This window comes from Gavialis gangeticus, unplaced genomic scaffold (assembly GCF_001723915.1).
Source record: "Gavialis gangeticus isolate Ggan-Ray unplaced genomic scaffold, GavGan_comp1, whole genome shotgun sequence".
NCBI classification, from domain to species: domain Eukaryota; kingdom Metazoa; phylum Chordata; order Crocodylia; family Gavialidae; genus Gavialis; species Gavialis gangeticus.
Genome location: NW_017729031.1, coordinates 14,725,364 through 14,735,957, shown reverse-complemented (window position 1 = coordinate 14,735,957; position 10,594 = coordinate 14,725,364). Strand labels below are relative to the sequence as shown.

Below are 10,594 nucleotides of genomic sequence, written 5' to 3'. Positions count from 1 at the left end.
CCCCCCCCCCCCCCCCCCCCCCCCGAGCCCACCAGATATATGATGAGCTGACAACGGGTCGGAGGAGCATTCATAGCCCCGGGACTCAAGCCAGGGCTTTGGAGGGAGTGGGTTGATCCCTTCAGGTGCTGCCTGAAGAACAAATGAATTTGCCTGTGGAGAAGTGAGTCCCAGTTTGTGTGTGTGTGTAACTTAAGGGAGGGGTGTGTGGCTGTGGAAGCCCAGACCAGCATGTCCAAGACAAGGGGAGGCAAGACTCGGGGAACTAGCCCCAGTTCATTGGTGTGTGTGTATGTGACCTGAAGGGAGGTTGCAGGCTGCAGGAGCCAAACCCAGCATGCCTGTGTGTTCACCCATTGGAGAAGTATATCTGTTTTAGCCTGCAGCTTGAACTGCATGGCTAACTGTGCCGAGGCCACGGGGCAGGGCAGTGTACATTGTGTGTTGCAGGGACCCAGATGTGGGATCAGCTGCCAGCAGTGCAGTGACATCTAGGCTGACGTGGGATGACCCCTGCCGTGAAGGACCCACCACGGTATGGTGGGAGGACCTGGGGAATGTGCGTAAATTCATTGTGCATAAAGGTCATTAGTAGTGTTTGTCAATAAGTATCCAATAGCTTATGTTGTAAATATTCTGCAATATATTATTAGTGCTTCAATGTATAATTATTGTTTATACTTATCCTTTAACCTATATCACACCTGAGAAAGTATCAGTTTGTGAACCCCAAAGGCACACAAGTAACTATCCCCATACCACCAGCACTCCTTTTGTGTATTGTATATAGAGTTATTTTGGTAGCAATTTATAATTTGTATCTGCTTTAGGTATTTTATTCTGTATATAATTAAATTATATATAATTAAATATTTTTAAATAATTATATCTATGTTTGCAAAGGGTTTGTAAGTGTAAAAGAGGCCCTCTTTGCTGGAAAACCCTGTTTCAGTTCCTAGAAGAGCCAAGTGAGGTTTACACTACTGGGTACCCCAAATTTCCAACACTTGGACATGGCACGCAGGTAGCACCATGTGCCAGGGTTATACAAATATAGTTTAGATTTACAATCTGTTGTACATTCTTAATGATATCTTTTCAGCAAACACTCTGTAACAGAAGAATGCTGTACAGTTCTCTATCATGAATATATCTGGCAGAACCATTTACAGAGATGACCAGGTAACTTTTAAAGTTGTCAAGTACTCTCACTCATCCAAAGTCATGCTGAACTTGTTTCTTGTTAGAAAATCACTTATTGTGGTTATCACAGTAAGAGAACATACTTTACATTCACCATCTCACCCAGCTGTTAAAAACTCCAGCTTCTATAAACTACTTCAGTTCATAGCCACTGAACTATGCCCACATTAATAAGGATTATGGACTGTCTTTTCTTGAGACAAAAACTGGAGGAAGTCAGTGGGTGTCTGTTCTCTGATCTCTATGCAAAGAAAGTTTTCATATGCAACTCGTCGCCTCCCGTGGCATTGTTCTCCCCCTCTGCATAGCCCAGGGGTTGTCAACCATTGGTACATGTACTACCAAGGATGCTTGCAAATGGGCTAGGGGGTATGCATGGGCAGGCAGGGATGGAGTGCTCCTACCCACCACCTCATGCTGCTGCCTTCCAGGAGCAGGGCTGGGTGAGGGCAGGCACAAGGGCAGTGGCTTCCCTCTGCAGACCGCACAGGCGCTGCCCAGCTGACCGGATGCAGAGAGGGGAGTTCGCATGCAGTGGCAGCAGCTATCATCCACCACCCTGTGCTGCCACCACGTGTAAACCCTGCCCCTGCTCCATGTTTAGCTGCCGCCACCCCCCACCACTCCACGTCCATCCCCCCATTGCACTAGAAGTGTACCCAGAAGGGGTACACTCCTTAAAAAAGGTTGAAAACCCCTGCCCTAGCCCATGTCTCCTTCAGAAACCCCTTTCCTGATTTGGGAATTAATTCTGGGGAGAAGAATGGGACTGGAGAGGAGGAACTGGTCAAATACGAGCATTCTCTCCGCTCTGCAGGTAATAAATTGGAGTGCAGTCAGGCATTTTTGCTGGTAAGGGAGAACAGGATTTCCACAATAGTCCTGGCTTTCTGCAGATCTTAAGATCTGTCTCTCTGGCTATTCTAGAAGACAAGCCTATCTGTGTTAGCACTGAATAACTGGAGAAAAACTTTGAATTAAACCTTATGCTTGTTTATATCGGTACAGCTCCAGTGAAGCATATGCTTAAGTCCTTTATTGAATCAGCAATATTAGGAATAATTCCTGACAGTAGTAACTCTTAGACTATGGAATAGTCTTGTTAGAAAAGTGATTGGTAGAAATCCAATTGGTCTTGAGCCAGCAAAACATATACTTAAACATGCTGAAGTGCTGAAATGTTTTATAGGATTAGGATTTCCAAACTGGGTATTATAATGGCAATAGCTCAAGAAGACCTTGTTAAAGACACCCCTATTCCTGGTTCATGAGTCCAGGCATTTGCTAGACACACTGCTGTTGTGTGACTCCCTGTGGAAGTGAAAAGTGAGACTAACTGAAAGGGTAGAGTGAATTTTATCTAAAATGCAGTAGCATATTTGTGATGTTTTATTTATAGTATTTCCTGAATTATTTTTACTACAGAATGAAAACATCATTTGATAAATTAAATCACTAAAAGTGACCCCTTTTTCTGCAGCAATATATTAAATTGTATTACAGATTACATAGATGTGGTACACAGGGGAATATGCAAGAAAGAATATAGAGCAACCTGCATGTGAAATGCTTTTTACATGTATATATTTTAAACATTTTAAATTAAAAATATTGTTTGTATTTCTGCAAAACATTTTTTTAAAATTTATTTTACCTTGATGAATTGTAAGACTCATATTTTCTATTTCATAGTTTTTTTCAGAAGCCCTCAGAGTGTTTTTGCAACTCTTGTCTTTGGATAGTATTCATATGTAAAATACTACCAGCATTTTCTGTGGGTCAATAAGTAATTTCCATGCCAATGAATGATGGGTTTGTTTATTTTTTGTAATTTGCCGTTAAACTCTGCTCCTCTCTAAACAATGGTATACATCAACATTTTTCACTTTAATACTATGGCACTTTAATATTATGGCAAACTTCCAGCTAAACCTCTAAGGTTTTGATCCAGCTCTGACCAAAACTGATGGGAGCCCATCCATTGCCTTCAATCAGTGATGAATCAGATCTGACAGGCCGTTCCAAAATGTGGAGCTTGTGCCACAATGGCATCTGGTACTCCTCATCATGAACTGGACATTGGGATACTTTAATATCTTATGGGTATCAGCTGTTGCTCATAGGCTTGTGCAAAATACCTCTGTGCCAATGGATTTACACCAGGCATATATTTGATCGATTAAGAATCTAATTCTGCAAAATTTAGACTATTTTCCTTTTAATCTCACTGGTGAAAGATCCAGGACCTAAATTTGCATGCCTCCCACACAAATAGGGCAAGGCCCTGACTACAACTGATAACACTGTAAAATCAGAGTAGCGTTTGGGGTTTGGAGGGGGGAGTTAATATGACAAGATTCTCCAGAATATAGGATGCATAAACAAACAAAAACAAAAACCCCCAAAGAGGCACTATTTAACATAAGAACATTCGATTGTGTGGGACCTTCTAAATTGCCATGGCTAGTCTCCTGCTGTTACAAACACCCCTGTCATAAGAACCAATTCATAAACTTTACAAACTCCACCTTAAACTGTTCATGTTTCTTCTTCGTTCCCCTGGTACACTGATGAGGAGGCTGTTCCACTGGTTCTGGTGGAAACTTGGTAGAACCAAAAAACATTGGGCTGGACCCCAAAATATGTCAGATGCCTAAATGTTTTAGGTCTTATACCTAAATTTTAGGTCCCTGAGCTTTCAAAGTGGAATCCAAGACTCTGTGTTAGGCATCTAGCCCTTTTATACAGTGTACAGGGAGAATTAGATGCCTCAAAATGGAATTTGCATCAGGGAGCTGCACAGAGCTTTCCTGTAGGTAATGCTGAGAATGGAATTATATCTTAGGTCTCCCCTGCACTTAAGGATGCAGAGCAGCATGTCTTTCTGCTCACAATCCACAGGCCTGAACTGGCTACTAGAAGTAGATGCCTACGCTGTTCGGAAAAAAAAAACCCAGCAGGGTTTGTCATAAACACAGCTGGATGTAGCTCCTTTTGCTCCAGGGGTGGGAAAAGTCTTGCCCGTGGGCCAGATCAGGCCTGCAGTGGGCTCCATTTCCCAGAAGCCCCTGCCCACATTGCTGTGGCTGATTTCCATGGAGTCCCCAGTAGCAGCAAGGCTGTGACAGCATGGGGCCAGGATTACCATGGAGACTAGCTGCAGCAGAGCTGGCAGGGCATGCGGCTGGGTGGGGAGCTGCTCCAGGGCCAAGATCTTGCAGCGGTGACAGCATGGCCCAGAGCCAGGGCAAAACTATGATCCGCTGCCTGCATGGTCTGGGCAGGCATGTGCGGGCAATGGATTGCAGCTCTGCCCTGGCTCCAGACTATGCTGTTTCCACTGCAAGATCCCAACCCTAGCCCCAGAGCAGCTTCCCACCCAGCCGCACACCCTGCCAGCACTGCTGGGGCCGGTCTCCATAGAAACCCTGGTCCCACACTGTCATGGCCTCACCACTGCTGGGATATCCATGGTAACTGGATACAATGACATGGGCAGGGGCTGCTGGGAAATGGAGTCCAGCCACTGGCCAGAGCCATCATTTTGCCCACCTCTGTTTTATCCAGTAGCCCAGCAATTAGAATGCTTACTATGGGTGTTAGAGACCTAGGTTCAAGTTACACATCCCCAAGGGACAAATAAAACAACTAAGAATGAACGTAGAGTTGGGGTTTTGTTGGCACAGTCCCATTTCCTCTGTCAGCCCTCTCACCAGCTGCAGTGAGTGCGGGTAGTTTAAGGCAATGTCTCAACCTTTTAAGATTCAAGGTGCCCTTCATTAGATTACGCAACCCTCAGAAAATTTTAGCTCTTAGTTTTCACTCATTTTTTGACTACGGAAAAATAGTAGAAGCCATTTTTCTTTTGCAAAGAACTCACAAAGAGCACAACAGGTCAGAATGTATTTAACACTATGGATTCTACTTGAATCCTCTGGGTTTATCTTGTGAATCATATTGCACACCTAATAGTGCTAACATTGAGTGGTTCCCTGAGGCACCCTTGAAAGGATCTCAAGGGACCCTGGTTGAGAAATACCGGTTCAAAATCTCCTATATTGTACTTATACCAGTGAAGGTTCCCTATGCATTGGTGTGATTCTCCCATGCCTGGCTGCAACTTCTCCAAGATATTACCTGATTAAAGGGCCAGTTTTCACAGAGTATTTCCATGTAAAGCTGTCAGCTAAGCATTAAAAAAATTCTAAGCAGCACCTCTTTTCCCCATGGGAAAGGAATTGAAAGGTTTAAGCAAACAGTGGAAAATATGAAAAGCGGTTTTCCCCTGGAGCATAAGAAAAATGGACTGAGGTGATTCAAGAATTGACCTTAACTACAATAAACTGCTCACAGCACGACTAGTTATCCATCATCTTGCTTTATGTTTGGCAGAATGCCACATCTGAAAGCTGAAATAATGTTCAAAATGCCATAATAAAAGAAGAAACAGTCACAAGCTGTGATGGGATGCATAAGCCCCACACTACATCTTGGTAAGCTGGAGGTTAATTCCTGCTACATGCTGCTCATATTGCCAACAAAGGCTGACCTACTACAAGTACAAACTTCTTGTCTTTACTTTCAGGACTCTTATTGCATAGCCCATGTCTAAACCTCAGATCTCCGTCTTTTTTCCATTCATGCCACTATCTCTGCTCTGCCATGGATGCCAGTCCTGATACCTTTGAAATTTTCTCTTGCAAACATCTCTGGGGAGATTCATCTCTGAAGTGGCTTAGGGCCTCACAGGTGCCTAAAGGAGATAGTTTGTGCCTCTCTTCTGGGCTGTCTCAACTCACAGTCCCAAATGCGATATTCCCATGATCATCGCAGCAAGGGATTAGGGGATATCAGGGATGCCATGGTCACTCATTATCCTATTCCCTCAGCCCACTTGGAGGCACCCTTTCCCTGCAGGAAAGTTCCCTTGTGTGAGTTCTTTACACCAGTGAGTCCCCATTGGTGTGACTAGTAAAAAGGGACAAAAACAAAGGGCATTTTTACACGTGCTCCTGATATGGCCCAAGGCATCCCAATTAGTGAGCTGCGCTAATTAAAAGTGCCCACATCAGCATTGCCGTGCATTCCCATGCTGAAAAAATGGCAGCAGGGCACTTTGAACTAAAGCTAAAGTATTTTATTTCAAAGCACACCACTGCCATTTTGTCAGCACGGAGATGCATGGTGATCCTGATACAAGCAATGCATGAGACTGCCAGAGCACGTCAATTTTCATTCTTCAGGAGACTCAATTAATTGAGTCTGCTCTGACACACTGGATTTCCAGCGCATCAGGGCAGGTTCCCTGCATGTGTATAGGAGCTCAAACTGCCCTGCTGTGCCTCCATCCATGCTCCACCACATACTTGGGACGCAAGCCCTACACCCTCGTGCTGATTCTGCTGAGCAGGAAAGTATTACTCCCCTCCCTTCTCTCCTGCAGTGCCGCTCTATGACCCTCCAAGCAGAGAGAATGCCCTTCTGCCCTGGCGGGGAAGAGCTTAGTAAAACTCTTTGCAAGAGCCCCATGCAGTGTGCGTACTTTCCCTATGAGGCAGCAGCGGAAGCAGCGTGGCTTGGCTGTGTAGTGATTTGAGAACAGAGTGGGCCAGAAGCAGGCTTCAGAGGAACTGAAAGCACAACCAGACGCTGGGGAGAGAAGGGGAAGGGGCTTCAAGGGAAGCAAAGTCAATTTGAACTGCATACAGGTCTGTGGAGATCTTGGGGGCAGGAAAGCAGAGAGGGGCTTAACCTTCTAGTGGTGCAAAGGCAACAGAAGCCTGGAAACAAATTACCCTATGTTGGGATTAGCCTGAAAAAGAGGTAGGCTGCTGGACCCAAGAGAAGATGCTGTTGTTCTTGTAAAAGGCACCTATATAGCCATGGACTGGGGGTGGGGTAGGGGTGGGGATGGAAGATTTTTTTTTTTTTGCTTATCTAACACTGGTTGCTGCAGTCTGCTTTAGGTTGCAACAGTGTGCTGCAGTGGCAATGGGTTAAATGCATACAATACACTATGAAGTCTATCTCATTAATAGAGTAATAGAGTGAAGAAGGCACAGCAGGAGGCTCCCACTTTCTGTTGGTGCAGGTAGTTTTAGCTTGGGATGTTTGTTAAAAGTTAAATTGATTAGCCATTGTGTTGCTTTAAGTGTTTGGTAGCCATTCTATTTGGTAGCAGCCATAGTACTTCCAATGTTGTCATGCATGTGTGATTATTGGGACGTGGCAGGTTCAGTGCCTGTAAGGGATCATTCCAGTATCTAGCTCTAGTGAACTTGAATGGTTCCCTGAGTTTAGAGTGCTACTGGTTCCTTAAGAGGTTCAGTATGCTGTACCATTAAGTGATTATTATACATACATACACACACACACACAATAATAGCAGCTAGAAAATTTTCCATACGTCTTATGCAGGCAAGGTTCTTTTGGTAAATGTAATATCTTTTATTGCCAAAAGAACCGTGTCTGCCTATACCCTTAGACCAACACAGCTACACCAATACCCATAAGCCTTGTGGTATTTTCTGAGCTACAATATACAAAGCACCTTTGCAAATAATTAAAGATTCTAATTTGGGATAATCTTTGATTAATGAAGAAGCAGCTTCAGAATGCTCTTCTGTGGCTCTAATAATTGATCTCTAATTGTTCCATCTAAAGGTTATATATTGCCTTTCCTCCAGATTGTTTCCTCCTAATACCTTGTAAGTCAGACCCAGCTATTAGCAACATTCATTAATTCCCCCTGATAATGGTCTGAAGAACTTTGTGGACTGAAACAAAGCTGTTAAAACAAAGTTTAGCTTTGGTTTGGACAAAGCTGTAAAAAAATTGATTTTCTTTTCAGAAATCATGTCTAAGCAGTGACAGGACTTTGATGTCTAAAATTTCTAAACTTTATTTTAGAATGAAGTGATTTGATATTGCTGGATAGCTCAAAAGTAAGGGGTGAAAGTAAATTCAAAATGGAAAATATGTCTGACGTGTTTGTTTGTGTGTTTGTTTGTTTTAAGAGAACATGAACAGATGTTACGGACTTGCAATTAAAGAGAAGTGTTTATGGGGGGGTAATTAATTCATGCAAAAAACTTTGGATGACTTTGGAACTTGGGGCTTGATTAAATGTCTAGTGAAGTCAATGGAAAAATTTCCACTTGATTAATAGGCTTTGAATGAGGCACCAAAGGTTAAAAGCGACTCAGAGTAAAACCACATAGGATGGTATTTTGGCATAACATTTATATTTTTACTAATGCATCTAAATAATGAAATCAGATAGAACAATCTAGGAGTAATTTTAGTCCAAAATATTTCAAAGTGAATTTCAGAGATAATTCTCCCCTTCCCCTGCCCAATGCCATTTTGCTCAGTTTTGTTTTAATTGTTTCCAGGTTGTACAGAAGCCCAACTGCCTGGAGATATTTATTACTGAATAAATGTATTCTGGAAAGAGCAAGCCAGGCTAAATTGTTGGAAAGAAAGATTCAGCAGTCTGACCTTATCAAGGTAGGATCCAGAAGGTTATTATTTTTCATTTGATTGGGAAGAGTTAGTGAAAAAAACCCAAAGTTACTAAAATGCCCTAAGAAAATTCATTGGCCCAGTTAGGACAAAAAAGCATTTTATCAGCTGTTTATAATATTTTATGAAATTGGGAAAGAAGTCTTGTATATTCCTAAATATAATATAAAGCTATTGTCTTTTGGCTTTGGAAAATAGCATTCTATTGAAACAGTTCTATTCTGTGTTTAGGAAACCTGTTAATATATTCTGTGTGTATAATAATATAAGTAAAATGAAAATGTGACATCAAAGCCTTCCATAAATATATTTTGAGTGATCTTTAGCAACTCTCTTGAGTGTTTATGGCTTGCTAGAGGGAAATGCACTTTTCAAAGATCATATGCAATCCCTATGGAGACCCATAACCCCTATGGAGAAATTGGCCACCACCTGATCATTGTACAAGTTAAACAGTTAGTTTCAAATAGTCTATAAATCCCTTAGAGAATACTAATAAAGTCCTTTAAGAAAGTTGAGACACTGTCTGCAATTTTTGGTTTAAATAAGGGGCATTTAAGAGTTACAAATATCTGGGAAGTGAGATTCTGGCAAACCTCCAGTTTGATTTGGACCAGTCTGTGTTTGAATTTTGAGGCATAATCAATTTACCAATGGGTTAAATAAAGGTTAAATCTACAGAGGGGAGGATCTACCTACTCAAAATTCAAGATAAAAAAAGTAGAGGTCAGAGTATAGATTTAAAAATAAAGACTGACAAACAAGTTAAAGTATAATTTTGAAAAGGGGCTCCATAACTTACTGGGTTTGCTATTCCTAATTAGGTTTACTCAGGTTAGCAATAAAGGACAAGGCTGGCTTTTCACTTGTGTGTACAGCAGAGAAAGAAAGCACAAGCAGGTGGGTGTGTACCAAGTAAAAACAGAAGGACAAGATGCAGGCTGCCTTTTTGTGGTTGCTCCCCAGTCTCAGACATTATCTTCTCTGACAATGTTCTTTAGCTTGGGATAATTAAGGCCTTGTCCATCCTTTTAAAATTTGTTGTATGTTAGGATTATATTATAATGCATCCACTAAACATTTTTGTTACAAGTGACCAGAGTTTAAATGCACAGTTTTAAAGCCACTTTGAAATAGGCTTAGTGGGATTTGTAAGGAAATTCATTGTACCACAGTAGCTGCTGTCACTGCATCCCCCTACCAAAGCCACTGCTACACAGCTGCCAGATCCTCCCACTGGTACCGCACACTGTTTTTCTGGCTTCTTGGGTCACCTATCCATGCACCTATATGCCCTTCCTTGCTCCAGGATGTCACATTGCAGAGAATATTATGGCATGTAGCCAGGGCCTGTCTTTTGCAAATTCAGTTTTCTTGGAGTCTGAGACCTATGTAATACTCCAGCTTATTCAGTACTTAGGCTTGAGTGAGATCCCTTGCTGAGATCATTGCAAAAGTACACCTGAATTTTAGTCACTACACTGCAGAAAGGTACAAGTGAACAAGTGAGACAAAGGTACAACCAGGTGGCATCAAAATGTTGCAGTAAGGGAAAGGATCTCTGGCTGGTTTAGGTAATATATGAATGGTAACCCTGGGTGCAATGCTACCTGCACCCTTACCTGAATAGTGGGATCCTGGGGTACTTAGAAGCTGGTGGCCCTGCTCAGCTCTCTGGGTAGCTGCTGCAGGGTACCCAAGTGAAGAGCCTCCCCTTACAATCAAACAACCTTGCAGACCACTATAAAACTATTTATAGGATTTAATTATTTACAAGGTAACATATAACTAATGCAAGAAAACAAACGTTACACTGCATAACTTAGCAATGGTGGCTTAAGGGTTAATGCTTCTTGGATACCCATTA

The 10,594-nt window shown here is 42.3% G+C and overlaps 1 protein-coding gene across 1 annotated transcript in view; it reads left to right on the top strand.

Annotated features, from left to right (window-relative positions):
* The first annotated feature begins 6,935 nt into the window (after positions 1-6,935).
* KYNU (kynureninase) overlaps positions 6,936-10,594 on the top strand; it is a 130,282-nt gene continuing 126,623 nt past the window's right edge. The window contains exon 1 of the mRNA XM_019522464.1: positions 6,936-7,026. The gene's annotated coding sequence lies outside the window, so the exon portion shown is untranslated. The remainder of the gene's footprint in view (positions 7,027-10,594) is intronic.